The 16,469-nt window shown below is 55.3% G+C and overlaps 1 protein-coding gene across 1 annotated transcript in view; it reads left to right on the top strand.

The window, feature by feature from the left end:
• Positions 1-16,469, top strand: part of EPHB2 (EPH receptor B2) — a 119,296-nt gene that overhangs the window by 61,365 nt on the left and 41,462 nt on the right. The window lies entirely within an intron of this gene.

The raw sequence follows: 16,469 nt of genomic DNA, 5'->3' as shown, positions 1-16,469 counted from the left end.
GCCACTGGTCACGCTATTTGGAAACTGCTGGGTTTCCTGGGCATCTTCCCCCCCCCCAGGTTGGAAGCTCATTGAACTTGGGGTCCTTAGGCCCAGCCTAGATACCAGCTTGGAAGAGGGGAGGTCATAGACACTTTGTACCAACCCCCTCTTTGGACTCAGGTGTAGTGCTCCACTGCTCCCCTCCCAGCTCTGATACTGCCAGTGGCTGGATTACTTACCCTCACAAAACTTTAGCTGTCTGCTCTAAGAATGGGATTATCAATAGTACCTACCTTAAAGGATTGCTGTAAGAATTGCTGATAAAGGCTAATGCACACTATGGTTTTAACTCTGAATCTTCACTAGAAAGTAAGTCGTATCGACCCATTTTCCAGGTGAGGAAACTGAGGCACAACGAGATGTTAAGTAACTTGCCCGAGATTAGTGGCGGAGCCAGGGTTCAAGGCTAGAGAGACCCTGACTCCAGAGGCTGTGCTCCTAACCACTCCTGTGCTGCATGGCTCTCTGATAACTTGCGTGAAGCCCTCAGCCTGGTACACAGTAGGTGCACAATGGATGGTGGCTGTTGTTGCTGATAGCTCAGTTCATTTTTAACGGTAGAAGCGGCAGTACTGGTGACAAGAGAGGAGGAAGGGCTTGAGAGCTAGAGGAGGAAGATATCTGGGGAAAACAGAGAGGAGACGGGCAAAGAGTTGAGATTGGGAGTGAGCCAGCAGAGGCCAGAGCGGGAGGACTGCAGGGAGAGGAGGCCAGGTCCTGGGCAGGCGGCTTGGAAGAAAGGGCTGAGGGAACCGGGGCGGCCATTTGAGCCCCAGCAGAGGGCCAGCACAAGTTCCCCTCCTATTAGAGAATAAAACCCCAAACCCCATCACTGAGCACACAAAGCCCATTGTGTCATAACCTCAGACCTCCTTTCATTATTTGTGTCCTACCCTTTCCCACACATATCCCATGCTCCAGCCACCCTGCCATGCCCTTCACTCCTCCTTTGCACATACTGTCCATCTGCCTGAAATGTCCAGCATCTCTTCTGGCCTTAACAGACTCCTACTTATCCTTCAATACCCAGTTCAAATGGCCCCTCCTCTGGAGAGCCTTCTTTGAGGACCCTTCTAGCAGTGAACCTCAAGGCCAAGGATTGTATCCTAATCCACTCTTTGCCTAGTGCCCAACATAGAGTTGGGCATAAAGATATTACTTAGAAAAGGCTTTTTTTTTTTTTTTTTAGTAAGTCTGTTCTCAAATCAAGGGCAGGCCCACACACGTGATCTCACATGATCTCAAATCCCCAGTGTCCAAAAGGGCTAGGATGTAGAGGCAGAAGCTGAGCTCCATTTAGGAGAGAACTCATACTTCCCAGGGATCCGGACAAGAGAATGCTCCAGGGTTAGAGGGGCTCCGGAACTGTGCTGTGTGCCTAGAAAGTGCCTCCCGGAAAAGCTAGTACCTGAGACCGCGCTCCCAGCGCCCCCAGCACCATCCAGAGATGGTTACAGATGGAAAGCAAGCTGGGGGCCTGAGCTGTGCTGCCTACTCTTACTCGTTGGACCTCCTTTCAATGTGGAGTTCAAAACTGACCTTGCCTGAGCAGCAGGGAGGATGCCGGGCTGTCACTCCACTTCCACTCTGACAGCCTAAGACCACATTGGCTTTTTCAGCCGCTTTTGGCTTGTGGTCAACTCAAACCCCCAGATCTTTTTCGCTGGGATGGCTGCCAAAGCCACATCTTGTGCGTTTGATTTATGGCCTGGGTTAGCTGAGGCCTATGCCTGATCCCCAGAAGCCAACAGGAGGAGGGCAACGGGTTCTGTACCCCTAGGACGAAGAGTGATTGCAGGCCCCCCAGGCCTCAGTGTGAATGTGGGCAAGCTCCCCTGCTCCCTGTCTGTGTGTCCTAGTCCTTCTCCTTGAGGCTCCAAATGCCAGGACCTCTTGAGTGGGGTTTTCATTAGCATTCGAGTCGCAGGCTACCAGGGCTCAAGCAGGCCAGCCTTTCTGGTTCCTGGGGGAGGCAGGGCTTCGGGAAAGCACCCAGGAGGGCAAGGAGAGACAGGCAGGCACTGGAGGCCTGGGCTCCTGAGCGTGGTGTCCGTGTGCCCCCGGGGAAGGCACGTCACTGCTGTCAGCCTCAGTTTCTCATCTGCAGAATAGAGGTGACTAATCCCAACTGCATGGTGTTGTTAGGACAAAGGTGCCCAGACAGAAAGTGCCTTCCTGGGCATAGCGGTGTCTGTCCCAGAGCCAAGCAAGCTGGTAGCAGGCGCCTGGTAATGACCCCATCACACTGAGGAGGAACCAAGGCACTGAGGTTGTACCGCCTTTGCAAATATTATTCCCACTCAGCCCAACATTCTTCTCTCCCGGGATTGTGTTTTAAATGCCACCTTTTCGGAAAGGCCTTTCCTGACCACACTCCCTAAAGCAGCGGTCACCAACCTTGCGGTCCTCACGGACCAACAGTGGTCCATGGACCACCGGTCGGCAACCGCTGCCCTAAAGGCAATCACAGATTGTGTTAGTGCTTGTGTTTGTCCATTGCTTCTTTCCCTCTAGCTCTCTCACATGAGGGCAGGGACTACGTCCTCGTCAGCCATTGTCCCTCCGGCGCCAGCACAGATTCGGCTCAGTAGTGTGTGCGAACGACCGCCAGGGACTGTGAAACATTCCTTCGGATTTTGGCTACAAATCCTAATTGTGTTAGGGACCCATAGAGAAGCATATTTAGTTCCCTCTGCCACCAACAAGGCCACGTGCCCACCCTGGCCCTCAGTGTCCCCGGCTGCAAAATGAGGTGTAAAGTGAGACATTGAACAATCTCGTCTCTAAAGTCCTTCTCGCTCTGAAAGACTCTGAGTCGGCACAGGAAGGGGGAGAAAATTGTATTGAATGTGTATTGCCTGTTGGGTTGAAAAAAACAACTTCTGCCAGGAAATCTCTCTTACTCTGTCACTTTCTCCACTGGCCTGGAAAAAACTGCCCCGCGCAGGCCCGGGCCTGCGGAACCCACCCTGAAAAAGTCACAGGCCCCCTCCTGCCCTGGCGTAGGGGCCCTGGAAGGTGTGTGGCAGCTGCTTCCCCGGGGGGTCCGGGGGTTTGTTGCCTTAACCGAGCTCATGGGCAGGTAAAAAATTCCAGACATGTTCGCTGCTGACAGCTAATTGTGTCCTTTATTAATGACCATGGCTTTCTTGGGGCAGGTGGGAGGAGGGAGGAGGCCAGTCTCAGCACGGGGCCTCCCTCAGGTGGAGCTGATGACCACATTTCTGGATCCCATAGAAGGGGAAGTGCTACATGAGGTGACCCCAAAAATGCACCCCCCAGCTGGAGAGGGGAGGGACTTTCCCAGGCTCCCTAAGCCCCAGCAGGGGTGGCTGGCGCTGACAAAATAAGGCAGGGATTTGGAAATCTGGCAGCCCAGGTGCTGGGTCCTAAGTTGGCCCCTCAGAACACAGCCAACCAAAGTACAGTGGATGGCTTGCAGCAGCGACCCACAGTGGGGACCCACAGCGGGGTAATGGCCCATGGCAGCTTGGGAGATGTTCCCCAGCTCCATCCGGCCATCACCCCCTTGTAGCACCAGGACTGGGCCCTCCAGGCCCTTCCTCAGTGACCCACTACACCACCTGTCAATACAGCAGCCAGATGTGCGGGGGGACTCGGACCTGGCCCTGCCAGATGTGTCAAGCTTTCCCAACACATCCGGCTTCCCCTCGGGCACATTGTGATTATTATTTAACACTCGCTTTTCCAGCATCTGTGAGGCCCGAGGATTACAAGCTGGGAGGAGGCCCTGGCGTGTCGATACAGCTTAAGGTCTGGGGGCCTGTTTTCTCAAGGACCCAGTGAGGACCTTTATAAGCCCTGTGTGGTGATAACCTCAAACTGGAGAGAGAGATTTTGTGAGGCTCTATTTGTTCCCCACTTTCTCACTAGGACCTCATGTTAACCTAGAGAGGAAGGTAGAGTCTGCAGCATTAACCTCAATTATAGAAGAAAGATGTGAGGCTCAGTGCGGGACATAGTGAAGAAGTAGCTGAGCGAGGACGTGTACCAGGCAAAGGAAATGACACGTGCAAAGGCCCTGGGGCTAGAAGTGACTGATGTGTTCCAGGACAGCCAGGGGGCCAGTGTGGCTGGAATGGAGTGGACAAAAGGAGAGTAGTACAAGGTAAGTTCAGAGAGGTAAAGGGATACAATTATAATAAAAATAAAATACCTACCCATGAATTTAACCAGCGAGGTGAAGTGAGCTTTGAGGACTATTTGTACTCCAAGTGAGATGGGAACTATTGAAGGGTTTTGAGCAGAGGAGCAACCCACCTCCGACTCCTGTTCTGTAGGATCCCTCTGGCTGATATGTTGAGAGCAGACCACAGCCAGAGGGGAGGCGGGAGGGCTGGGGCAAAAGCCAGGACACCAGGCAGGAGGCTACCGCAGTGATCTGACAGCTGCCACTCCTCCTCCCCTCTGCCTTCCCTGCCCGTCTGGGCATCAGGACTCTTGGGCTACAGCCCTGGCTCCACCAGCCACGAACTTGCTATGTGACCTTAGGCAAGTCACTGTCCACGTCTGACTCATGTCGTCTGTAGTCATAAAATGAGAAGCTTGAGCCAGAAGATCATGAATATTCTCCTGACTTCCAGTGACCCGACCCCACCTGCCTCTCCAGCCTCCTCTCTCACCTCTTTCAGCCTCGAACTTCATGCTTCGGCGATCCTGAACTATGTAGCTCCCCAGGCACACACCATGCCGTTCACGCCTCTGTGCCTTCGCACCGGCTGTCCCCACTGCCTGCACCGCCCTCTCCCGTCGCCAGCCCTGCAGGTGGAGAGCCTGCGTTCTTCCTCAGGTCTGCGTGGCATCTCCTCCAGAGGCTCCCCCTGACCCACCCCTTTCCTCGGTGCTCCTGGGCACATGGGCAGGCCCTGCCGATCTTTAAGAGACAATAGAATGAAGTGGATGTGGACCCAGAGCTGGCTGCAGATCCCAGCTGCACCTCTGGAGTTGCCTAATGGTTCTGAGCCTCTGTTTCCTTATCTGTAAAATAGAGATAATTCTATTTCCTGCTCTGAGGGTCAAGGTGGGGATGCAGTGAGATTGTAAAGCACCTAACCAGAGCCTGGGTGAAGCCAGAGTCTAGCTGCAGAGAAAGGGCCGTTGAGTGAACACTGGGGGTCGCCCTGGACAATCTTGCCCCAGATGTCTTGAGTGGCCCTGGCCAGGCCCCCAGGACAGCCTCCCAGCAGCCCCATGGCCCAGGGGGATTCCTGTCCACCCCTCCTGTCACCAGCCCCTCCCTCCGCTCACCTCCTCCATCAAGGCCTGGTCGGCAGCAGCACAGCACTTGGAAATGTCCTTAATTGCTTCACCAGAGTGGGGAGTCACCCTGCAGGCAGATAATTAAAAAGTTCAGAGCTTGATTAATTGGGAGGAAATTGGAGGAATGGAGCTGCCTGCTGGGTGGGAGCTCCCAGCCCCTACGTGGGGATAGCATGAAGGGAGACAGGCCAGAGCCCAGACTGGGGGCCCAACATAGGATCCAGGGGCTGGAAGGGCCGGGCGTGAAGTACCCTCACCTGCCTTTGCAGGTTGTGGGGTGCAGGGTCTGACTTCCCAGGAGACTGAGCTCTGCCACCCCCTCACACCCACATGCAACAGGGGAGGAGATGTCAAGAGACACAGTGGTCATGAAAGTTCTGGTTACTCCAGTCTTGGGGCCAAGGGATCTACAGGGCTGCTCTGTGCCAGGCTCTGTGCCAGGCAGTGGGCAGAGGCAGATGAGGTGGCTGTCCCCATGGAGCTCACAGTTGGGCGTGTGGGAAGGTGGGACATGGGGAGACAGATGTTAACAAGAAGGATGATGAAGGTGGGATGCATTGACAGCCATTCCCTGGGGGCACAGGGAGGGGTTCTGGGGCTCTGACATGGTCTGGGGGGCTCCAGAGGCCTAGAACAAAATCTCCAGTCCACACACAAGATGAGCGACCTTAAGCACAAGAATCCACCTTTCTGAGCCTCCGTCGGCCAGCAAACACTTCCAGAGACCTCCTGTCTATCACCTCTCGGCCCAACACCGGAGCAGAGGCGCCGGACATTGTGGATTCCCACTGTCAGCCCGGCTCAGAGCCTGGCGCAGAGGCAGAGAATTAGGATCGTATAATCGTGCAGGGCATACGCAGAGTGGCTCGGCCCCAAACCCCAGTCCTAGGAGAAGGACCCAGAGGTGATTTGGGCTGGAGCTGAGATTTGAGGGCTAAACAGGAGTTGGCCAGGCTGGAGCTGGGGCAGTGTTTCCAGCCAAGGGAACTGCCTGAGCAAAGGCCCGAAGTGACCGAGCACAGCTTGCCGGGGAGCTGACGCTGCCTACTGTGACGAGGTCCCAGGGCCCAGCTGGGCGGTGCTGGGAGCTGAGTTGGATGCACCCCAGGCACAAGGGGGCACTGCAGGGTCTTGAGCAGAGAAGGGACTCAGCAGATGGCCGGTGTGGAGTCTGGCCTGGGGAGGCCCTGGGCTTCCCGCTCAGGCCAAGAGGAGGTGTGTTAACACAGTGCCTTTGACTTCTGTAGTCCTGCCAGCTGCTGGCGGGGATCCACAGAGCCCAGGTCCCAGCAGGGGGTCCTGGGTATGTGAGGATTGGGCACGGGGGGTGGGGGGGGCAAGATGACTGACATCCCCTGGGTGGTCCCAGTAGGAGCTACCACCACAGGGGAATGACCCTGAGGCGCTCCCTGGACATAATCTGGCCAGGCAGGGCCCCCCTTTTCAGGGGAGGGCAGAGGGGAAGAGGAACACTGAGGGCTTTGGAGGCAGGTGTGAGAGAGAACATGGACTGTGGGAGCACAGGCTCTGCCCCTAACTCCCTGAGTGACCTTGGGCGAGGGTATGGGCGAGGGAAACTCCTGGCTTAGCACCGGGCAGGCGCACGTTAGCCACAGGGATAGAAGCTCCTTCTATCCCAGGAGCTTGCCGCCTACTTCCAGCGTGGCCTTGCCCATGGCACAGAAGACCGGGCACCTTGCCCAGCCAGCCCCAGGGACTGACTCCCCTTGGCTCAACCTCAGCAGCAAAAACAAGAAGCGTGCAAAACGCAAAAGCCACTTTGCATGAGGGAGACCCCAAACCCCGCCCACTTAGCCACAAGAACAACACAGGCTCAGCCCTGGCATGTGCAGTGCACAAGCCCCAGAAAATACACAAATCAGTTTCTCCGTGGTTCGGGAGAACGTAGGGCCCAGGGCTGGGTGCCTGAGCCTGTCCACAAGCCAGAGTCCTGCAGCCGGAAGAGGTCGTAGAGATGGTCCTATTCGAGCCCAGAGCAAGGGCTCACAGAGCAAGGGCTGCAAGGGCAGCTGAGCCCGGGCCTCCCTGCTCTGAGCCAGAACTTTCCTCTGTGCAGTTAAATTCCTTTCCCCGACCCAAACCCAAGGCAGGAAAGTATGCCCTCTGCCTTCATACCACCTGGCACTGCTGAGCCCAGAACTCAGCCCCTGGCCCCCCTGCCCACAGTGGCCAGCACTCAGGCTGGTTAAAAGAGGGTGTTCTAGCCCCGCCTCTTACAAGCAGGGCCTGGGCCTTTTGTCTCAATGTCCCAGTGCCTGGCACAGAATAGGGGCTTAATAAATCTCCCCAACTGGACCCACTGTCCCCAGGGCAGGGGCTGTATCTTTGTCTCTGCATCCCCATGGCTGGGAGCACATAGCAGGTGGTGAGCCAAGAATAACTGAGGACAACAACATCAAACACGTGTAGCACTTCATGTGAGCCGGCGGGCAGGCACTGTTGCCAGTGCTTTCTCTCTATTGCCTCATGTAATCTTTGCCACAAATACAACGTCGGTGTTATCCTTACCCCCATTATATAGACAAGGAAACTGAGGCACAGAGTTAAGTAACTTGCCACCGTCAGCAAGAGGCAGGTCCGGGACTAAGCCCTGGCAGCTGGCTCCACAGTCCATGCCCAGGTTCAATGTCATCAGACCTCCTGCTCAGTTCTCAGTAGCAGGAGCTAAACTGTGGTGATTACTCCTCTGCCTAGCAGCGGTTCTCAACCTGTGGGTCGCGACCCCTGAAAATACATCCTGCATATCAGATATTTACTTTATGATTCATAACAGTAGCAACATTACAGTTATGAAGTAGCAACGAAAATAATTTTATGGTTGGGGGTCACCACAACATGAGGAACTGTATTAAAGGGTCGCGGCATTAGGAAGGTTGAGAACCACTGGTAGAGCCACCAGACACCCAGAAGACAGAGAGCTCTTCCCCGCCCCGGAGCCGACCACTCTGGGCCGCGAGCTTTTGACTTCATTGTAGCATCAGTCGTTTTGGGGAGTAAACTGGAGTCTCTGGGAGGAGGGGCGGGGGCAGAGCAGCAAGCCAACCAGGGAGGCTTCGAGGATCACCCAGTGCCAATTAGCGGCCCCACCGTGCCAGGCCCAGATGGAGCCCTGCCTTGGCCTGACTGAGGGCTCACTCGGTCAATTATCACCTATCCCCGGAGCCCAGGGGGCAGGCGGGAGAAAATCTGTTTCTTTGTAATCCTCCTCCCCGGCCGGCTGCCATCCCCGCCTGCAGTTGCCTGGCCAGGGCTCTGGGCGTCAGCAGAAGGCGGGTGCTGGCTGGCTGCTTTGGCCCCAAGTCCTGTGTTTGGGGCCCAGGCTTTGCCTCTCCCTTGCTGAATGACTCCCTCAAGCCCCGTCCCAAGATGGTCTCCGGTCCTTATATTCAGCCACACGGTGATTTCTGTGTCCAGTTGTACCTGGGCACAAGGTCTTTGGAATTACAAGACTTGCAGTCAAACTTCAGCTCTGCCATTTGGAAGCTGTGTGACTTTGTCGTGGTCACTCCCCCGCTCTGAGCCTCTGTTTTCTCATCTGTAAAAAGGGGGGTGTTCATGGTACTTCCGTGGGTGCTCATGTGAATTTAGTGAGAAAACCCATGTAAATCACTTGCAGTAGGCCCAGCACCTGGGAAACACGTGATAACTGGGAATGATTATTGTCCTTGCATGCTGGGTGAGGAAGCATAGCTAACATTTATATAGCACTTGCTGTGTGTTCTAAATGCTTGTGTATATGAGCCTATCAAACCCACAGTCCCTTCCCTCAAGTTGCTCACTGTCCAGTGGGGAGACAGACCTACCTTCATTCAGAAAACTGAATTAACTGAGCACCTTCTATGTGCCAAACCCTACATTAGGTGCTGGGCATGTAGAGAGTAAAGACGCAGCCCCTACCCCAACCAAGGTTCACCAACCAGTGGGAAAAACACAGAGAAGTCACCTATGGGTTAGGTCCAGTGGTGGGATGGAGGTGGTCTGTGCCAGCTTGGCTTACAAGAGCCAACGGTGGGCATTTCTTCCCGGCTCAGGTATCTCAAATTGCCCTGGTGGGAGCGTTTACAGCACAGAAATCAGCAAATACAACAAATCTTGGCTCTCCCCGCCCCAGTCAACCATTTACCAGCACATCACTGCCTACAGAGCATGTGTTGGGCATGCTCAGTGGAGGTCTGCGTTATCTGCTGTGGACAGTGGAGGGCAGGCCTCCCAGAGGGGCACAGGTCAGATTCACCAATCCCAGGGCACAGGATGATGGGGGCGGGGGCATTCAGGCAAAGGGACAGGTGTGTGCAGCCAGGGCATGGAGGGAACTGCAAACAGATGAGAGGTGACAGATGGGGCTGGAGAAGAACACAGCACGGTTGCCCGTGACTAAGGGTGTTTGTTTCCAGGATACGGGGCTTGCCGTTAGGATGAGTAGGTCACCCCGTGGGCAGGCCCCTGGGAAGACCCTTGGGGAGAACAAATGAGAAGTGGAGAGGGATCTGAGCATCCATGCGGCCGGGGGACACTGAGATGATAGTGGTGGCACCAGACCTGGTATTGACTCGACTAAGTATTTCCTCACCCACTTTCTTATCTGATCCTCACAACCTCCTGTGAGGGGTATGTTTGTTCATTCAACAAATATATATTGAGCACCTACTATGTTCCCACCACTCTGTACCACCAGCGAGGGACCCAATGAGACCAGACAAACCTGGTTCCTCTCCAGGTCTTTCCAATGCAGGGGGAAGATGGCGCACACATTTATACGCTGTTTTCTAATATACAGTGGACCCTTGAAAAAACGAGGGAGTGAGAGGCACCAACCCCCTCTCCCCCGCCGTGTGGTTGAAAATCTGCCTATAACTTTTGACTCTACAGTCAGCCCTGTTCAGGGGTCAGCTGTAATTACAAATTGTGATGAAGGAAACAGAGACAGACATCGTAGCGAGAGAATCACTTAGTCAGGATGGCCAGGGCAGGCCTCTCCAGACGATGACACTGAAGCTGGGCCCCGAAGGATGAAAAGGATCAGGCATGGGAAGAGCAGCGGGTACAGCATGGCCCAAGGCCCTGGGTGAGAACACTCTTGATGACCAGGGGCTGGAGCACAGTAAGTGAGGGGAGTGGCAGTGAGTGGCAGGAAGACAGCAGAGCCAACCTTGCAGGTCTTATGGGCCAGGGCGAGGTGTGTAGGTTCATTCTGGTGCCTGGTGGGGAGCAGGGTGTGGTGGGTCCGACTCATTCTCATCAGATCGTGGAGGATCGTGGGCAGGGAGACCCTTTGAGAGACTCTCACTTCGTCTGTCCCGGGCAGGTATCATCAGCTCCCTCTCTGGAGGAGACTGAGTCTCAGAGACGGCAGGTGCACCTGAGCCCACACTCCTGGCAGGGGTACCACTGCCCGAGTCTGTGTCTTCAGGTCTCGTTGTTTTCTTCCCACTTCCGTACGAGACTCAGATGTTGGCAGGACAGGTGCCTTCCCAGCTGAGAAGCTACGAGCAGCATGGCCCCTAGGGCACCGGGCTCTGTGGATGGCAGCCACCCCAGGCCTCTTTCCGTGGGAGAGGAGGTGGCTGATGGGAGCTGAGGCCCCAGCACACCTCGAAGTCGCACAGTATAGCTGAGATCAGAGAAGAGCCATGTGAGTCTGCTCCTCTCTGGGCCTCAGTTTCCTCAAATGTCAAGTAAGGTGGTTGAGCTGGATGCTCTTCCAGTTCCTCCCTTCATCCACCCATCGCCCACTGGGTACCCGGCATCAAATTGGAAGGTTACAGTCCAGCCAGGTACTTACAGGTTCACAAGGAAGTAATTAAAATGGTCACCTCAACCCAGCCTCGGATCTTAGGGAAGACTTCCCTGCAGAGGTGATACCTGCGCTGAGTCTTAAAAGAATGTAGGAGTTCCCCTTATGACAAAGAGCGGGCACTTCAGGTAATGAGGGCAGGATCACCAAAGGCCAGAGGTGTGGAGGGGGGCCTCGGGGTGGCACCCTATGCAGTTGACTGTGTAGACCATCAGGCACAGGCTTGGGCTAGTGGGCACTGAGATGGGCATGTGCCAGCCCTGGGGGCACCGGGGGCCTGAGGTGCTTGGGGGGCTATTGTGAATTTTTCTTAAATAGCCGTTTTATTGTGATAGAACTCATATACCATACAGTTCCCCTATTTAAATTGTACAAGTCGGTGACTTTTAGTGTATTCAGAATTGTGCAACCATCACCACAATCAATTTTAGAACGTTCTCATCACCTCAGAAAGAAACCCATTACCCATAGCGTCATTCCCCATTCTCTGCTCTCCCCAGCCCCTGGCAACCGCTCATCTACGTTCTCTCTCCATGGGTGTGCCTGTTCTGGACATTTCCATAGGCATAGAAGCATATACTGTGTGGCCTTCTGTGACTGGCTCCTTTCACCTGTGTGGTAGCATGAATCAGTCCTTCATTCATTTTTAGGGCCAAATAATATTCCATGATAAGCCAGGGTGGGTTTTTACTAGTAAGTGGCACAGAAAGGCTTACACTTTGGAAAGCTGGTCCTGGAGGGTGGGCAGGAGGAGGCCAGATGGCCAGGAGAAGCTAAAGAGTGGGTGGGAGGGCAGCGAAGAAGAGCCAGGACCGGGCACTGCTGGGGAGGGAAGACGTGGTAATTGATTGGCTGCAGGGGGGAGCGGGAAGGAATGACAGGAGAAAGGGTTTCATGAAGCACAGTGCCAAGAGATACAGAAACCACAGATGCCCGGTGGGAGGGCCAAGGGGTGGCTGGGCAGCACTCCTAATGAGAGAACGCTCCTGGAGGAGGCAGCCTGGGGTGTCTGAGAGGGATCAGGGCCTGGTGATGGGAGAGGACAGCCGGGAAGGCGGTCCAGATGGAGGGGCTGGCACAGAACGGAGGGGAGAGTGGGCAGCCACTTCAGCCGGGCCCAGGGAATCGCCAGCAGATGGAAGAGGCACACTAAACATGGAGCCAGGAGGATCTTGGCCTTGGAGCCAAAACCCTTTGGCATCTATCAGAATGGTCCTAGACCCTCACAGGAGCCCTGTGCCCCCATTCTACAGCAGAGAAAACTGAGGCTCAGAGAGGTCAACTGCTCAACTAGAGCCGGGGCTGCCCCTTTATAGAGCCAGCAGGGGAAGGATGGTGCCTAAGAGGAAGACGAGAGGGAGGGAGGGAGGGCAGGAGGAAGGGGGGCCCCAGAGCCAGCACGGCAAAGTGGAGAGAGTCCCGGACAGATGCCTGGAGCAGAAGCTGCCAGCCCCTGCTCAGCACTCATGGACTGTTGACGCAGTGCGAGTCGCATCAAGGTGGTGTGGTGTGGTGGTTAGGGAAGCAGCCCCTGGAGTCAGACCACCTGGCATCGAATCCCAGCTCTGCCACTGTAAGCCCACGTCCTTGGAAAGTTACGTCACCTCCGTCATGGGCCGGTGAGGCTTGGATGAGTTATTACGAGTTAAGTCCTCGAGGCCTTGGCAGACACCTACGTTTATGGGGACCCTTCTCAGTGGGAGCCCATAGGGAGGTCTCCAACTCCCCATTCGCCGGGTTACTAGCAGGGGAGACGAATGGCCAGGGTCCAGCGGCCTCCACCTGGTTGTGTGAGCTTAAGTGTCTGCTCCTCTCTGGGCCTCAGTTTCCTCAAATGTCAAGTAAGGTGGTTGAGCTGGATGCTCTTCCAGTTCCTCCCTTCATCCACCCATCGCCCACTGGGTACCCGGCATCGAATTGGAAGGTTACAGTCCAGCCAGGTACTTACAGGTTCACAAGGAAGTAATTAAAATGGTCACCTCAACCCAGCCTAGGATCTTAGGGAAGACTTCCCTGCAGAGGTGATACCTGCGCTGAGTCTTAAAAGAATGTAGGACTTCCCCTTATGACAAAGGGCGGGCACTCCAGGTAACGAGGGCGGGATCACCAAAGGCCGGAGGTGTGGAGGGGGGCTTCGGGGTGGCAGCCTATGCAGTTGACTGTGTAGACCATCAGGCACAGGCTTGGGCTAGTGGGCACTGAGATGGGCATGTGCCAGCCCTGGGGGCACCGGGGGCCTGAGGTGCTTGGGGGCTATTGTGAATTTTTCTTAAATAGCCGTTTTATTGTGATAGAACTCATATACCATACAGTTCCCCTATTTAAATTGTACAAGTCGGTGACTTTTAGTGTATTCAGAATTGTGCAACCATCACCACAATCAATTTTAGAACGTTCTCATCACCTCAGAAAGAAACCCATTACCCATAGCGTCATTCCCCATTCTCTGCTCTCCCCAGCCCCTGGCAACCGCTCATCTACGTTCTCTCTCCATGGGTGTGCCTGTTCTGGACATTTCCATAGGCATAGAAGCATATACTGTGTGGCCTTCTGTGACTGGCTCCTTTCACCTGTGTGGTAGCATGAATCAGTCCTTCATTCATTTTTAGGGCCAAATAATATTCCATGATAAGCCAGGGTGGGTTTTTACTAGTAAGTGGCACAGAAAGGCTTACACTTTGGAAAGCTGGTCCTGGAGGGTGGACAGGAGGAGGCCAGATGGCCAGGAGAAGCTAAAGAGTGGGTGGGAGGGCAGCGAAGAAGAGCCAGGACCGGGCACTGCTGGGGAGGGAAGACGTGGTAATTGATTGGCTGCAGGGGGGAGCGGGAAGGAATGACAGGAGAAAGGGTTTCATGAAGCACAGTGCCAAGAGATACAGAAACCACAGATGCCCGGTGGGAGGGCCAAGGGGTGGCTGGGCAGCACTCCTAATGAGAGAACGCTCCTGGAGGAGGCAGCCTGGGGTGTCTGAGAGGGATCAGGGCCTGGTGATGGGAGAGGACAGCCGGGAAGGCGGTCCAGATGGAGGGGCTGGCACAGAACGGAGGGGAGAGTGGGCAGCCACTTCAGCCGGGCCCAGGGAATCGCCAGCAGATGGAAGAGGCACACTAAACATGGAGCCAGGAGGATCTTGGTCTTGGAGCCAAAACCCTTTGGCATCTATCAGAATGGTCCTAGACCCTCACAGGAGCCCTGTGCCCCCATTCTACAGCAGAGAAAACTGAGGCTCAGAGAGGTCAACTGCTCAACTAGAGCCGGGGCTGCCCCTTTATAGAGCCAGCAGGGGAAGGATGGTGCCTAAGAGGAAGACGAGAGGGAGGGAGGGAGGGCAGGAGGAAGGGGGGCCCCAGAGCCAGCACGGCAAAGTGGAGAGAGTCCCGGACAGATGCCTGGAGCAGAAGCTGCCAGCCCCTGCTCAGCACTCATGGACTGTTGACGCAGTGCGAGTCGCATCAAGGTGGTGTGGTGTGGTGGTTAGGGAAGCAGCCCCTGGAGTCAGACCACCTGGCATCGAATCCCAGCTCTGCCACTGTAAGCCCACGTCCTTGGAAAGTAACGTCACCTCCGTCATGGGCTGGTGAGGCTTGGATGAGTTATTATGAGTTACGTCCGTAGAACAGCGCCAGCATCTCATCGGCACTCGATAAAAGCCGGCCGTAGCACGGTATCCTCCAGAGCCCTGTTTCCGGTCTGTGCGATGGAAGCCTAACTACCCCCCCAGAGACCCCACGGCCATCCCTGCTGGTGTCACGCTACCTGGTCGGTGTGTCAGTCAGTCTTCGCCCTCGCCTGGCAGCTCCTTAAAGACTGGGCTGGAGCGGGTTCTTCTCCGAGACCCCCACAGGGCCTGGTCAGGGTGGCATCATCAGGGGGGTGTTGATTAGGGTGGTTGCAAAGTGGGGCCGAGGCGGGGGGGGCGGCATTTTCTAGCGGCAAGCCCTGAGATTGCAGCTGCAACCCCCAACCCCTCCCAACCCTGGGCCAGTACTGCTCATCGATTGCAATACTCACAGCCACGTTAGGGAGTAGATGCTCTTACCAATGAGAAAACTGTAGCTCAGAGAGGTTGAACCACTTGTCTGAGGTCACCCAGCGGATTGGTATTTGAACCAGCTAGTTTGATAATGCCAGGAATTGTTCTAGGCATTGTTGCCTAAATGAACCAAATGTCCTCCTCACCACGACTCTAGGAGGTAGATACTATTGTTCCCATTTTACAGGTGAGGGAACAGCTTAGGTGACTTGCCCAAGGTCACACCGCTGGCACCGGTGGAGCTGGGATTTGCAGGCAGCCGGCATGCTGACCACCACTCTTCACTGCCTTTCTACGTGCATGGCCGCCAAAGCCCACGCTCTTTCCTCGTAAGCAGGCAGTGTCTAGAAGTATTGAGATGGAGCGTCTGAGCGCCAGGTTCCGTGCTAGGCACGGGGAGGAGCTGCGAACCAGACATCGCTCTGATCCTGGGGGAGCCGAGAGCAGGGCCAGGAGACCCCTTGATGAGTGATTTCCTAAGCCTTGGACTTGAAAGATACGCTTGGAGTCTGCGGCTGGAAAAACAATTTGGGACATAAATGTATGTTAGCCGTTTATGTAGGAGGAAAGCGATGCTCAGAGAGGTGGGCTTGCTGACCAGAGCTCACACGGTACTCCAGCACGGAATGTGATCAGGTGAGAACGCAGGCCTGTGGACAGTTTAGCTGCATTTCATCCCAGGGAGGAACCTGCCCCTTGCAAAGCTCTTCCCTATCCACCTTCTCACGTACACCTGGCACGATCTCCCCCACGGCACCACAGCAGAGCGGGGATTATGAACCCCAGTGGGTGGAAGAAGAAACAGGCCAGGAAAGGGGCAGGGCCTAGAGCCCAGGCCTCCTGATTCCCAAGCCAGGGCCAGAAGGAAGGCCACACAGGCCCACACAGGAGTGGTGACCTCTTGTAGGACCTGAGCCCTGAGCTGTCGGGCCTGAACCCAAATCCTGAGCATCCCCCAGAGCAGGGAAGAAGGCCAAAGACCCTGTGAGATCCCACATGGCTCAGTGCCCACCAAGTGCAAACACTGCCCTCCTCAGGCTCTCCCCGGTACTTCGGAGCCTTTTATCTAGTAAATTGATCAAACACCTATCATAACTGCTACTATTCATCGGGCACCTAGACGGTGCAAAGCCTCATGTCATGTGCTTTACACGCTTACGCCAAATGCCCACAATGACCCGCAGAAATGGGCCTTAGAGTCATAATTTTACAGGTAAGGGAACTGAGTCTCAGAATGGTTAAGCCACTTGTCTAGGGCCACACAGCTAGTACCAGGCCACGCTGGGACTCAAACCCAG

The sequence above is a fragment of the Myotis brandtii genome, unplaced genomic scaffold, assembly GCF_000412655.1.
Source record: "Myotis brandtii unplaced genomic scaffold, ASM41265v1 scaffold456, whole genome shotgun sequence".
NCBI lineage: Eukaryota > Metazoa > Chordata > Mammalia > Chiroptera > Vespertilionidae > Myotis > Myotis brandtii.
The sequence above is the reverse complement of the archived record's forward strand: the minus strand, read 5'-3'. Positions and strand labels throughout refer to the sequence as shown.